Source organism: Dasypus novemcinctus, chromosome 1 (genome assembly GCF_030445035.2).
Source record: "Dasypus novemcinctus isolate mDasNov1 chromosome 1, mDasNov1.1.hap2, whole genome shotgun sequence".
NCBI classification, from domain to species: domain Eukaryota; kingdom Metazoa; phylum Chordata; class Mammalia; order Cingulata; family Dasypodidae; genus Dasypus; species Dasypus novemcinctus.
In genome coordinates this window covers 115,158,271-115,173,942 of record NC_080673.1, presented here as the reverse complement: position 1 = coordinate 115,173,942, position 15,672 = coordinate 115,158,271, and the positions used below count along the sequence as shown (strand labels likewise).

General features: G+C 41.5%; 2 pseudogenes; one reads left to right on the top strand and one right to left on the bottom strand.

Moving 5' to 3' along the window:
- Positions 1-7,055: 7,055 nt before the first annotated feature.
- On the bottom strand, positions 7,056-8,217 carry LOC101414267 (V-type proton ATPase subunit D pseudogene; annotated as a pseudogene).
- Positions 8,218-10,858: 2,641 nt separating this feature from the next.
- Positions 10,859-13,052, top strand: LOC101413818 (RNA polymerase II elongation factor ELL2-like; annotated as a pseudogene).
- Positions 13,053-15,672: the final 2,620 nt, after the last annotated feature.

Genomic DNA, 15,672 nt, shown 5'->3' with positions numbered 1-15,672 from the left:
CTCTGTCTGAATTTCATTCTCTTATAAAAAACTCCCGTAGTAGGATTAAAACCCATCCTGGGGGAGCAGATGTGTCTCAAGCAGTTGGGCGTCTGCCTCCCACACACGGGAGGTCCTGGGTTCAGTTCCTGGTTTTCCTAAAGAAGATTAGCAAATGCAATGAGCTGGTGCAATGAGCAGACACAACAAGCAGGGAACGGATATGGTTTAAGCAGCTGGGCACCCACCTCGCAAATGGGAGGTCCCAGGTTCAGTTCTCGATGCCTCCTAAAAAGGAGACAAGCAGACAACAAGTAGATATAACAAGCAGATGTAGTTAGTAAACACAGTGAGCAGACACAGCAAGCAGACAATGAGCAGACAGATAAGGGAGCCATCTAGGGTGGGGGGTGGGGGGGTAGCTTAAAAAAAAAACCCTATCCTGATTGAGCTGGACTACACCTTAACAGAAGTAACCTACTTACAGTGGGTTCACCTGCAAAGGAATGAATTACTTTAAGGACATGTTTTTATGGAGTATGTTCTGTTCCAACCCACCAGACATATGATTCTCCCATACTAGTCTGTAAGACCCTTTTGGTCATACATCATGATGTATTATTTCTTTATCCCAAGATGAGAGGTGTATAGTAGGTGTTTAATAAATTTAAGTAAAATGAATATAATGTGTTTGGTATCACATGTTATTTGTTCTTAACTTGCCATCAGAAAAAATTATTACCCACTTATAGAGTATGCAGGGAATTTAATTACCAGTAAAAAGAACAGCCCAATGAACTTTTCTTTTTTAATTTAGAGAAATTCTATACACCCAAACTTTTTTCCAGCGTGGTTATAATTTTGAGCAACATAAGTTCAGGCAGAGGTAGTAAAAGGACTATTCTACCTGCTCTGTCTTCCAAATTCATTCTTGTTTTATGTGATATAGTTTTAAAATTTAATGAAGTTTATAATATTAGAATAGAGAATTATTTACCCTCGTCCAGATTCCCTAATGAACAGCTTACCGTTCCTTCTATAACTAGAGTTTTTAAAAACTGAGAGTAAGTTTCACACATGAGGTCTCTTTACCCTTAAACACTTCAAAAAGAAAAACAAAATACAGCAGAAAGGATGGTCTCAACATTTGGAGGGAGGAGATGTGGCTCAAGTGGTTGAGCACCTGCTTCCCACAGGGGAAGTCCTGGGTTCAGTCCCCAGTGCCTCCTAAGAACAAATAAACAACAAGCAAAACAAACAAGGAAACCAACTTAGGGTTGCTAATGTAGCTCAGTGATTGAGTGCCAGCTTCCCACGTACAAGATCCTGGGTCTGTTTCCTGACCCCAACACAATTAAGAAAAAGAAAATCAATTTACTAGGGAGGAACAAGACTGAGAATGAGATTGGACTTCTCTTCTGAAGCCATGCAACAAGGAAAGAGAAGAGTTAAATAACTGAAATGGTGAAAGGAAATATGAACATACCAATACAGAATTCTGTACCCAGGGAAATGATCCATCAAAGGTGAAAGAGAAATAAAGATTTTTTTTTAAAAATTGGAAATTTATATTAATACAAAATTACTGTAGGGAAGCAGACTTGGCCCAGTGGTTAGGGCGTCTGTCTACCACATGGGAGGTCCGCGGTTCAAACCCCGGGCCTCCTTGACATGTGTGCAGCTGGCCCATGCGCAGTGCTGACGCACGCAAGGAGTACCATGCCACGCAGGGGTGTCCCCCGCGTAGGGGAGCCCCACGCGCAAGGAGTGCGCCCCGTCAGGAGAACCGCCCAGTGCGAAAGAAAGTGCAGCCTGCCCAGGAATGGCGCCGCACACATGGAGAGGTGACACAACAAGATGACGCAACAAAAAGAAACACAGATTCCCGTGCTGCTGATAACAACAGAAGCGGACAAAGAATATGCAGCAAACAGACACAGAGAACAGACAACTGGGGTTGGGGGGGAGGGGAGTGAAATAAATAAATAAATCTTTAAAAAAATTTTAATGTACTTTTGTAGCAAAAGGAAAAAGAGTTCTGGTCCAGGATCCAATCCAGTATCAACTATTATATTTTATTGTCATGTCTCCATAGACTCTTTTAATCTGAAAGAGTTCCTTGGTCTTTTTTTATTTTTTATTTTTTGTATTTCTTACCCTTGACAAATTGAAGAGTGCCATTTCAGAGAAATGGCCTTTCCTCATTTCGGATTTGTCTGACATTTCCTCATGATTAGATTCAGGTTTGTGCTTTGCTGCTAGGAATACCAGTATTGCTGTATTCAGTAACTGATCATTTTATTAAGGCAGTATCTGCAAGTTGTTTCTACTGTAAATTACTCTTTCCTCTATGTAATAATAAATATCATGTGGGGATGAGCTTTTAGTTAAGGATAAGCAAAAAAGGAAATTTTCCTAAGTAATCTAATGGGAAATTGTTTAGTTCTGTGGTTTGCCCTTCCTTGAGATTACATATAAAAATTAGAAGATTGTTTAAAATGGTCATCTTCTGACATTTTTAGTGCTTTTTCCTCAAATGTATTTATAAAAATAAGATATAAGTATGAATTCAGTAGAACTGAATATTATAGTCTTAAGTAAAGAGTAGTTCTGCATTCAGCATCTACTCAGGGAGTTGAAAGCTTTAATAACTGCAGAACAGCTGTTTCTGTGATGCTCTACGCATTTGGCTCACTGTTGGATCACTCTTCAAAAGTCTTCTGACAGCAAGATAAAGTCCTATGTTATTAGTCATACTTTACAGTCAAAAGAACAGATTTATGTTGGTATTAAAATCATGACTCCTGACTTCCAGCCTTTTTGTTCAACCCACATATTCTTTAAGCGAGAACAATACTGAAATTAAGCAGGCAATGTGATACACCTTTACTTGTTTTTTTAGCTATAGTCGAGAATAATAAATGGAGATGTTCTAAACTATCCTTTCAAGTGGTTCTGTGTCATAGGAAAGGAATCATATAATTACGAGTACAACACTTCTTTTCCTCATGAGATTCCACTTACTGAAGACCTTTTTCATATTGGGATGTTCTTTGTTTTGTTTTTTAAAGATTTATTTATTTATTTATTTTATTTCTCTCCCCTTCCCCCCACCCCGGTTGTCTGTTCTCTATGTCTATTTGCTGCGTTGTCTTCTTTGTCCACTTCTGTTGTTGTCAGTGGCACGGGAAACTGCGTTTCTTTTTGTTGCGTTATCTTGTTGTGTCAGTTCTCCTTGTGTGCGGTACCATTCCTGGGCAGGCTGCACTTTCTTTCGCACTGGGCGGCTCTCCTTACAGGGTACACTCCTTGCACGTGGGGCTCCCCTACGCAAGGGACACCCCTGCGTAGCACAGCACTCCTTGCGTGCATCAGCACTGCGCATGGGCCAGCTCCACACGGGTCAAGGAGGCCCGGGGCTTGAACCGCGGACCTCCCATGTGGTAGACGGACGCCCTAACCTCTGGGCCAAGTCCGCCGCCATGGATGTTCTTTGGAACACTGTATAACATGGCTTCCAGTTTTACAGGATTTAAAGGAAAGCATTACACATTCTCAACTCTCTTAATAGACTTTATAATACATATTTAAATTTATTTAATTTTTTAAAGGAAGTAAGACATTTGGAGATTTCTCAATGAATAGGTAATTATATATGAGAAACTTTAAATTTTTAAAGTAATCATGGCTAGGAAAATACTTGTTTTCTCTTTTCTGTATTCTTCAAGATAACCTGATTATACAGAGGTTTTACAGTCTGAACTGAAAATGAAATAAAATAAGAAAACACTTATGTCAGGAAAGATTATAAACCAAAACCCAATGTAAAGTTCTCCTAATGCAAGTGATTGCTCTTTATATCTCACTCCCTTATTAGAGTGAAAATGTAAATCCTGACCAAATATTTTAGAAAGGACTTCCTTACTTTGAGAAAAAAATCAGTTAGTATAAATTAGGTTATACTACAGTAAAAATAATCCCCAAATATCAGTAGCTTAAAATACTATGGTGTTTTTGTTTCCTTGGTTGCTCAAGCAAATACCAGGCAATGTGGTGGCTAAAACAATGGGAATTTATTAGCTCACACTTTTGAGGCTAGGAAAAAAGTCAAAATCAAGGCATCATCGAGGCAATGTCCTAAGGCTGATGTTCTGGGGCTGGCTGCCAGTGATCCTTGGTCCGGGTTCCTCTGTCATATGTCAATGCACATGACAGCCTCTCCTGGCCTTTCCCTTGCCTTCCAGATTCCATTTATGTTCAGCTTCTGAGGGCTCCCTCTGTGGCTTCTTCTCTGTCTGTCTGAATATCATTCTGCTTATAAAGGATTCCAGTATCAGGATGAAGATGACCCTGATTGAGCTGGGCTATACAGTGACCTCATCAAAAAGTCCTACTTACAATGAGTTCACACAGGAATGGATATTAAAATATTAGGAACATGTTTTTCTGGGATAGCTTCAACTCCAAACCATCACAAATGGTTAATTTTGTTGTTTTTGCTTTAGGTTGATTCATATGAAGTTGCTACTCTTTGACCATTTCTTAACTAGGGAAATGACAATTTTATTTGGTTCAATCTAATCTGTTTCAGGTTGATTGGTCATTTGGGTCTCCACTCCATGTTGTCATGGGGTATAGTCTGATGGAGATTTCATTGCTTAGGATGTTGCTAGTTACCTTGGCAAAAGGAAAGGAATTATCAAATTGTGCACATGTCACTTAGACTCAAATTTCATTGGTCAAAAAAAGTCAGCAGGCCATGTCTAATTGCATTGGGGTGGGAAGTATTATCCATGTGCCAGAAAAAAAGGAGATTTTGATATATTGGTGACTACCAAATCTGGCAATATTTATGGCAGTGTCATCTAGTAGTGATGATTTTAAATACCTTTTTAGTCCTTTCATTCATTATACAACTTGCTTGAAAGAATCATATTGCTCAATTATGCAGACAATTATTTTTGCATACTATATAAATTGAAATAACCTGGGCATTATTAATTCCAGAGATAAATCTGATGTTTTTCAAATAGACTATGTCACAGGGTTTCAGAAATAGGTTTTGGACTTTGCAACTGTTAAAATAGTAGGTTTCCAGGGTTATTCTGTAACATGTAATTTCATTTCTAGGCCAAGACTATTTTGGGGGACCTATTTTGGGGGCATAGCATTGGACACACTAGATTGTGAAGGAAACATGTATCAATAGTTTCTTTACTTTTTTCTATTTATCCATCGCAAACTGGATAAATACTATATCATACCATCATATCATGCAATGTAATATAATATACTATAATAAACATAACAATATAATATATTGAAGTGTTTCAGACAAATCCATGTTTAATAACTGTGGTAGTTTGAGATTTTTATGACCCCAGAAAATCATGTCCTTAGGGCTAATCCATTTTAGTGGGTGTGAACCTATTGAAAGTGGAGCCTTTTGATTAGATTACTTCAGCAATGTGTGACCCAGAGTGGGTCTTAATCCTCGTATTGGAGTCCTTTATAATTGGGATGAATATGGAGAGACAGAGAGACGGAGAGAAATCCACAGAAGCTGAGAGAGAAAACCAGAGGAAGCCAGAAGCTGAAGGCAACCTGGAAGACGAGGGAAAGTCCAGCAGACACTCCCATGTGCCTTCCCATGTGAGAAAGGAGTCCAGGATCACTGGCAGCCAGTCTTCAAGGAGAAAGGATCACCTGATGATGCCTTAATTTGGACATTTTTCTCAGACTCAAAATTGTAATTTTGCAACCTAATAAATCTTCATTACATAAGCCAACCCATTTCTGGTATATTACATTCTGGCAGCCTAGCAAACTGTTTAAAACAATAATGGAACATCAGACATCTTTATCAGCTAGTTGATTTTAGCAACCACATAAGTTATTGGTCTAGTTAAGTTCTAATTTTAATTTTGTATTCCTTACTATAGTAGTAGTATAAGAATTGCCTTATAATTTTTTGGTTAGAAAGCATAGCAAGTAATTGGTAATTGCCTTATAGTAACAAATACCAAAGAATGTACACTTGTACATCTTTTTTTAAAATCATCTAACTCTGTTTATACTATGGTCACATTTAAGTTGGCAGACCTGCTCCCAGGACAGACAGGACAGAGACGTGTTGTGCAGGGAATAATAAGGGAAAGTTTTCCTGAAGCTTGTGGAGACAGGCACCATGATAATACAGGATGACTGCAGCATTATCAGACAATAGCATCAATGTTTGCTATTGAAGTAGCAACAAAGGATACATACACAGTGCTTGACCTAAGAGCACTGATGTTTTCTAAGGGATATTTCCTAAGACGCTTCATAAGCAGATCACTTGTTACATGGAAGTATACGGAGTAGGGTGACACTTTTGTGAGGTAAGTTCTACATTCTTGGCAGGTTCTACCAATCTCTTTCATCTGAGGTAAAAGGTTGATGAATTCTGATTCTGCAAAAGTAATCCCATTAACTGCTGGGGAAGTCACTGACACGAACTCAGTGCCCATCTCCCAGCCCTTGCCTACCTCCCACCGCCTTTTCTATTGTTTCTTTATGTCTCCATTCTGCAGCCCTCAGGAAATGTTAGGTCTCATGAAAAGGCTGGCGGTACCTTAAGATGGGAAACCAGGAAACAAGCCGCTTCAGCTGCTTATCAGGGAGGGAAATCGCAGTGAAAGGGCCTCCTCCCCCTGGGTTATATAAATACCCTACCCTTGGCAGCACAGCTTTGTCTCTTCCCTCTGAAGCAAAGTGGGCTAGGCAGAGCTGTCACCTACCAACCCTCACCAGAGCAGCTGGCCTCCCCAGGAGACCGGACACTTGGGATCTCTTCTGCTGTTTTGGACACTTTGTACTGTATAAATAATAAAGCAGTCATTGTTGACCATGTCTGTTGTTGCCTGAGCCTATGTTCCCATGACATACCATTTAGCAACTCACTGCACACTGACATCCAGGGAACTTTTGCAACCTGTGAAAATTCTTAGACCAAAAAAATAAATAGCCACACTTACACACCATGAATTAAAGTGGAGCCAGTATTAGGGCTTCTGAAAGGAGCAGAGCAGAAAAGATCATTCAAACAGAAGATCCTCATCATTCTCTTCAGCCAGAAGGCTCCATCATCTCTCCAGCTACTCTTTGCTGCGCCAAGTCCTCAGATTTTTCCTTGATAATCTTTTTCTTCTGTATTTTCTTTGACTTATAGAACTCTTCTTGCTCTCTTTCATCCAGCTCTGTGATGATATAAGCAAGGGTATGTTCAAGTTGATGAATGACGGCATGCTAAATGGCATTTACATGTCTGGTAGTTATCTTAATACCTTCATCCAGAGTAACAAAGGAAGTCTGCAGGGAAACTAGTTCCACCAGTAGTTCCACTGCTTTGCTATAATTCCTCTTTAGCAGCAAGTTGTTCCCCATCTCTGGCTAAACCAATCAGTTCAACACTGTCAGTTCCTCACGGTAATGTTCAAACACTGGCATGGTAACATCTGGTTAATTGTCTTCTTTGCTTTATTCATATTTTGGATAACTGTGGGGCCGAAGTTCCCAGCTGTGAACTTGGCCTCAGTGGGTTAAAAGGCAGCTTCTTTCATCACTTCACCCACGAATATTTTAGTATCTATTATAGCCTTTTTTTAAAAAAAATATTTTACTTATTTATTTCCCCCCCTTTCCCTCCTCCCGCCCTGCTGTTTTTGCTGTCTGTGTTGTCTTCTCTTCTCATTTTCTCCCCTCTACGATTCACCGGAATTCAATCCTGGAGACCTCTGATGTGTAGAGAGATTCCCTGTCAATTGCACCCCTTCAGTTCCTGGTTTCTGCACTTCACCTTGACTCTCCCCTTGTCTTTCTTTAGCTGACTCATCATCTTGCTGCGTGACTCACTTGCCCAGGCACTGGCTCACCACTTGGGCACAGGCGTGGGTACTGGCTTGCCACATGGGCACACTTTCTCTTCTTCTTTTTCACCAGGAGGCCCCAGGGATAGAATCCAGGTTCTCCTATATGGTAGGTGGAAGCTCTATCACTTGAGCCACATCCACTTCCCCCTATTATAGTCTTTAGCATCAATTTCTTGACAAGAAATTGACTTGTCAAGGCATCAGATTTTTTCTTCAGGAGGTGCCAACCTGTCTGTGTTCCTTTTAATTGATCCTTCATGAAAGCCTGTGCCATGCATGAGGAAAAGATCTCAATTCAGTCTTTGCCCAGCGTTCTGACAATGACCATTGGGCAAGGGTCACTGGCTGGGCAACTGGGGCTGCAATAGCTCCAGTTCCTGGCACCACTATTAGAGTCAGCTGGTTGGATAACTTGACCTCTCATGTTGCTTGCAAATCTTTTTTAAGTAACAGCTTTATTGAGATAAATTCACATACCATAAAATTCACCAATTTAAAGTGTACAATTCTTTTTTTCCTCTCCCCCACCCTGCTCTGCTGTTTTTGCTGTCTGTGTCCATTTGCTGTGTGACCTTGTGGACCTCTTTCTTTTTGTCTTCTTTTCTCATCTTTCTCCTCTAGGATTCAGCGAGATTTGATCCTGGGGACCTCTGATGTGGAGAGAAGTTCCCTGTCAATTGCACCACCTCAGTTCCTGGTCTCCACTGCATCTCACCTTGACTCTCCTCTTTGTTTCTCTTTTGTTGCATCATCATCTTGCTGTGTGACTCACTCGTGCAGGCCCTGGCTCACTGTGTGGGCACTCAGCTCACCACACAGGCACTCGGCTCACCACACGGGCACTTGCATGGCACTCAGCTCACTGCGTGGGCACTGGCTCACCATGCAGGCACTCATGTGGGCACTCAGCTTGCCACACAGGCACTCATGCAGGCACTTGGCTCGCTACATGGGTGCCCACATGGGCACTTGGCTTGCCACACAGGCACTTGGCTCACGGAATGGGCACTCAGCTCACCACGCAGTCACTGGCTCACCGTGCAGGCTTGTTTTCTCTTCTTCTTTATCACCAGGTGGCCCCAGGGATTGAACCTGGGTCCCTACATGTGGTAGGCAGAGGCCTTATCACTTGAGCCACATCTGCTTCCCTCTTTTTTTTTTTTTTGGAAGTACCGGGAATTGAACCTGGGACCTCATACATGGGAAGGAGGTGCTGAACAGCTGAGCTATACCTGCTCACCAATTTGTTTTTTTTTTGTTTTTTTTTTAAAGATTTACTTTTTTTATTTATTTATTTAATTCCCCTCCCCTCCCCCGGTTGTCTGTTTTCTGTGTCTTTTTGCTGCGTCTTGTTTCTTTGTCCGCTTCTGTTGTCGTCAGCGGCACGGGAAGTGTGGGCGGCGCCATTCCTGGGCAGGCTGCTCCCTCCTTCGCGCTGGGCGGCTCTCCTTATGGGTGCACTCCTTGCGCGTGGGGCTCCCCTACGCGGGGGACACCCCTGTGTAGCACGGCACTCCTTGCGCGCATCAGCACTGCGCATGGGCCAGCTCCACACGGGTCAAGGAGGCCCGGGGCTTGAACCGTGGACCTCCCATGTGGTAGACGGACGCCCTAACCACTGGGCCAAAGTCCGTTTCCCACCAATTTGTTTTTAATATATTCACAGAGCTGCACAATCATCACCAAAATCAATTTTAGAACATTTTCATTTCTATCAAAAGAAACCTTATACCAATTAGCAGTTACTCTTGTTCCACCCTCATAAGCTTCAGGCAACCACTAATCTCCTTTCTGTCTCTATGGATTGCTTATTCTGTATATTTCATATAAATGTAAGATGGTCTTTTGTAATTGGCTTCTTTCATGTAGGTAATAATGCAAGGTTTAACCATATTCTAGCATGGATCAGTACTTACTTTCTTTGTATTGCCAAATAATATTCCATTCTACAGCTATGTCACATACCATTTATGCATTCATTTCTTGATAGACATTTAGGTTGTTTACATCTTTTGGCTATTATGAGTAATACTGGTAAGAATATTCATAAACAAGTTTTTATGGATATATGTTTTCATTTTCATTTAACTTAGAATGGAATTGCTGCATCATATGAAAACTCTAGGTTTGGAATTGTGGGAAGATGGTGTCAGAGTAAGCAGGCAGGACGTAACAGTGAGGGAGGGTGAGGGACAGAGAGGTGACGAGCCCCTGAAGCAGCCGTGAAGGACACCCATCCCCTGCCATCAAGGCATGCAGCCTGGATAAAACCTGTGGCTCACAGTGGCCAACTGGTGGGAACAGGCATCTTCTTCCCTAGGAAAAGGGAGGGTGTGGTGGAGGGTGGAGAATGGTTTTTCTTCAGTGAATTTGGCCAGCAGAGCCTGATTTGAATCTCTGCCCTGGTCAGACCAGAAACATGGGCAAGTGGAGATTGAAAGAAACATTCAATGGAAAGGTTCACCAATGAGTGTTATCTGCTGGCTGGCTGGGAAACTGCAAAGAAAAAAACTGTTTATAGGACTCTCTTTAGCCTCAACTCCAGGGAAAAAATCTTCATCCCATTAGTGAGCTCCTGGGGTAATTTTGATATCTTAAGCTGGGCAATTTTAAAGACTCAAATAAGTTGAACCAAAAATCACAGAAGAGATGTGGAAAAAAAACAACAACCAAAAAACATTAGTCAAGAGAGAAAAATTGACCATCAGAGTAAATTCACCAACATATTTCAATGCCTAGACATCATCAAAAGATTAGAAACCATACTAGGAAACAAGAAGAGATGGCCTAGACAAAGGAACAAACCAAATACCCTGACAAGATACAGGATTTAAGATAACTAATCAATGATAATCACACAAGTCTCTCAAAATGATTCAAAGAATTGAAGGAAAGTATGACTAAATAGATAAAAGATATTCAGAAGATACTGGGTGAGTATAAAGAACAATTGGGAAGCCTGTGGAGAACAGTAACAGATCTTACAGGAATGAAAGACAGGATGGATGAGATTAAAAATACCTTAGAATGACAATATGTCAGCAGCAGGATGAGTATAGGGGTGGCAGCAGCTGCAGAAATCCAAGCAGCCGTGGCTGCAGTGGAGGCTAGTGCCCAAGTGGCATCAGTGGTGGTATCCTAGGGAGTTTAATATGGCAGTAGGGGTGGGGGGGTTGCGGCAGGAGGAGCAGAGCTACAGACTGTCCTATGGACAATTGGGGCAGGACAACATCACTGTACAGCATGGGAAGCTCCCTGAGATGGCAATCTGAGTGCTTGAGACCTATCAAAGCCACAAGAATTTAATTCCTTCCTGACCATCAATTCAGATTCAAGGGCTATAAGGACTTGTCAAAATTCCCAAAGATGATCCCCCCAATTAAGTGGATAGCTTTAACTTCTACTTGTCAAATGTGGGTAAAGACAACCCTCAAGGCAGTTTTGACTGCATCCTACATAGGTAACATTCTACAGAGAAAAGAGTGCAAATTTGGAAAGCACCTCCAGCTGTTTCAGATGCAGTGCCTGAGAGGAAAAGGCCAATGCCCATGAACCCTACAAATATGATTTGAAAGACACACAGTAGCAGCAGTGTGTCTCAGTGACCATATAGGGACAGAGTGATTCACTTACTGGCAGTGAAGCCTACAAGAAACCTGAGCTGCTTGTTCCATTGCAGAAAGATGACATCAATCAAAAAGACAAGAACTCCCACAGAGCAATTCTGCAACAGGTAGTCAATGTGAATCCTAAGGATCTCCCATATACCTTAAAGGATTATGTTTTTAAAGAGCTTCAGAGGGACTGGTCTGGATACAGTGATATAGAAAGATGATCATTACAGTCAGTGCCCTCTAGAGAACTAAATCTATCTCAGAATACTGCTGGCACTATACAGCCATTCAGAATCTTCCCTATGTTCTAGTAGAGAGGCTGCATCTTCTTCTTCTAAGAAACAGCTTTTGGATTCAGAGTTCATTGATCCTTTAATGAATAAAAAGGCTCAAATATCTCACCTGACAAATAAGAGTACCACCAACATTAAGTGGTCATTTGAATCCCACCAGTGAAAAGTCTGCTGCAGGTCTCCCCCTAGCCCCTGCAGCTGCAACCACCCCCACCCCTCCACCACTGCTTTCAACCCACCCCACCCCCACATCTGGAATCCTCTGCAGACTGTAAATTCTAACTCCAATTCCCCTAGCACTCCAGAAGGCTGGGGGAGTCAAGACCTATTTTTGATAGTTTTAGTCAAAATGGTAGTATCTATGAGGACAAGCAAAAGAACTATACATCTAGGATTTCTTTGGAAATCTTAGCCCCTGGTTAACATGGAAGAAAACCATTCAAAATCTCACAAAAAGTCCAGGAAGAAATCTATAAAACACAAAGTAAAGGACCAAATAAAAAAGCACAACATTGAGACTGTCATGGAAAAGGAGGCGGACCTTAAAAGAGAAGAGGAAATTACCAACGGGGGGAAACAGACATCTTCCTCCCTAGAAAGAGAGAGGGTGTGGCAGAGGGCTCTGGTCCGAATTCCAATGAAAGAGTTAGAGTTGTGCTGCCTCCACAGAGCCTTCTTCAACAATTGAACTCCCAGTTATTTGATAAAATATGTTGTTATTGTCTCCTATGAGCAATGCCAGAATTACAAGCAGGACTTCAGTGCCAAATAGGGTGAGTACAGGGCCTCACACGCCAGGACAGAGACTGTAGCTAGAAGACTTATCAAACTGGATGCACCACTAAAGTGCCTTTCTCTGGGCTCAAAACACTATCAGAATGTTCATGAAGTTTTACAAGAATATCAGAAGATCACGCAGTGTAGCCCCAATTACGACGAAGAAAAATATAGATGTGAGTATCTTCATAACAAGCTGGCTCACATCAAAAGACAAAAATAAATAAACAACAGCAAAAAAAAAGACTAATAGGTAAATTTGACCAACAGCAAGCAGAGTCAAGTCACCAGAGCTCTCTGGGACCAGAAGATGTGAGTAAACTTAAGCTTAATTATTTAAAGCTCCAAATGAGTTGCTCTATGATTCTAAAAAGATGAAATTTTACCTGTTGAAAGTTTCAGTGTTAGTGTAGCAGTTTGATATAATTGATGAATTCCAAAAAGAAATATTGGATTATGCTTGTAATTTGATCTGTACCTGGGCATGATTGAGTTATGATTAGGGCCTTGATTGGGCCACATCATTAGGTCATTGAGTCCCCACCCACGGGTGGGGACTCACAGATAAAGGGCATGACAAAGGACAGAGTTGGAGCTTTCGATGTGAGGGTTTCTGATGTTGGAGTTTTGATATTGGAGTTCGATGCTGAAGTCTTAAGCCAGAGCCCTGGGGAAAGAGATAGAACCATTCACTTAATAGTCTACAGCTGACCTTGTGGGGGTAAAAGAGAAGCCAGCCCCAGGAAAGAAGGAAACTTGAAGCCAGAGTAAAGCAAGCCCCAGGAACGTAGGAACCCAGGAAGCCTGAACCCTTGCAGACGATGGCAGCCATCTTGCTCCAAATAGACTTTGGCGAGGGAAGTAACTTATGCTTTATGGCCTGGTATCTGTAAGCTCCTACCTCAGATAAATACCCTTTATAAAAACCAACCAATTTCTGGTATTTTGCATCAGCACCCCTTTGGCTGATTAATACAATTTGTAAACTTGAATTCCTTTTTTAAAAAATTTACTTTGCTTCCTTGCGTTTGAAGCTGCTTTTTCTAGTACTTTCTCTCTCTTTAAGATTTGTATTTGTCAATAAGAAACAATTTTTTAAGATAGATATTGGAGATCTAGTATCCATTCCTCAAATTATTTTTTCCTCAAAAAACTTGTGAATGTCATTATAAATGATTTTCTTAGATATTGGGGACCAAGTGTCCACACTTCAAAGTTGTATACATAAAAAAAAGCAATGTACAAAGTGAAATGCTTTTGAATAAATAGAAGCCATTTTCTGACCTGTCTTAATGCGAACTCTTTGCCTTTAAATGTTAGAATATTTAGAAATTTGCACAAAATAAAAAAAAAATTAAAGCATTGTTTTGGAGAGTTAATAACTAGAAAATTGTATATGTACATACATAGATATACAAACACATATTTATATACAGGCTGACTTGATCTAGAACAGTAAATCTGCCCTGCAAGTTACTCCGCATTGCAATGGTTGCTTTAAATGTTTGCTAGTTCTGTACATAGTGTGGTTAATTATTAGCTACACTGCTTCCCTTTTTTTTTTGGCATATAAAACAATTTACCGGTGGTAGAACTTCAGTAACCTGGACAATGCTATAGCAACACTGGAACAAAATTCAACTCCCTTGACATTCACAAGCTCAGGAAAATTGAGGCCTGGATAATAGGCAGAGAGCAGAAGCCTAACATTCAACATAACCACAACACGAGAGTCACTCCCCACAAAAAGAGGTAAGAATTCTAAACCAGGAGGTTGCTCCCTCGCGGTATCTCACCAAAAATTGGGAGGCAGAAGTATGGTCAAGGCCTGAAAGCCCTTCCCAGTCTTGATTTTAATGCCACTCTAAGGCATCTTTCGTCAAAGAAGGTCTGAACGTGTTTCAGCATCTCACGGTGAAGGAAGCATGGCAGGTGTCATCTTCCCTATCTAGCGGGAAATGACCTTAGACGGCTAAGTGGAAATGAAAAGAGCTGTATCTTTCAGATGGCAGCTGTGCCTGCACTTAGAAAATGCCATCTGACTTGCAAACTGGATATGGAAGTCGTTGATGGAGAAGAAACGTTACTGCCGTGATGTCATTCCTTTTTTACACAGTCTATTTTCCTGCCTGTAACACACTTTAATCACTGTGGGCAATGATTGAGAGACAAATTTTGCACCATAAAGCAAGGTCACAGCAATAATGGTAAAAAGTATCAACACTTGTAAAATCTGGAAAATGCAACATGAAATATGTGTGTTAGAAAGAGGGAATATTGCGGAGCAGCTGCAGCACGACGTGTAGGGTGGCCCTGGCGCGTGGCGCCTGGCGCGGGCCGGCCACGGGGGCGCTGGAGGTGGTGGCCGTGTGGATGCAGAGCCCGGTGCTGGGGCGGGCAGCGCCGAGGGCAGGCTGCGGGACCCGAACGGGCCCTTCTCGGTGCGCCGCTCTGCCTCGAGCCAGGAAAGTATGTGATGGTCATGCGTGTGATTCAGGCGTGAAACCCCGAGCCGTGACTTCAGGCTGTGAAGATGACAGACCTTTCCGATAATCCCATCCATAAACGCATGTGGGAACTGGAAGTGGAAGACTTACACAGGAATATTCCTTATACGATGCTGGAGCATCAAGACAACAGAAATTATGAAGCTGTCGAGGTTCTAATACCATGTGGGTTTCATGGACATCATACAATAAATATTTTGTAAAAGTTTCTCAGAGCTCTGGTTCATCATAGTGTCTGGATGTAGGATTTTTTTTTAAATCTAGAAAACTACAGCTACCCCAGCCTCCGCTGCTGCCCCTTGCTTGAATGTGTTTGCTGATAAAAAGCAGATGTTTTATTTTTTCTTTTGGGTTTGTGTGTGTTAACTGCTTCCCATTTGATGTGAGCAATGGGAAGCAGCACACTGTGGCCTACCAGCATCTGAAGAATGTGCTTGAACTGTGTGTGTGCAGAGATTGTGTGGATGTGAGTCTTAGGCCAAACGCTCAGGTTAAACAACTGATGAGTGTTACTGTAGGTTTTTTTCCCTATCAAATTGCTACTTCTATTGTGAAAGAAAACACATTTCCATTTCAACAGTTTTCAGCTTTA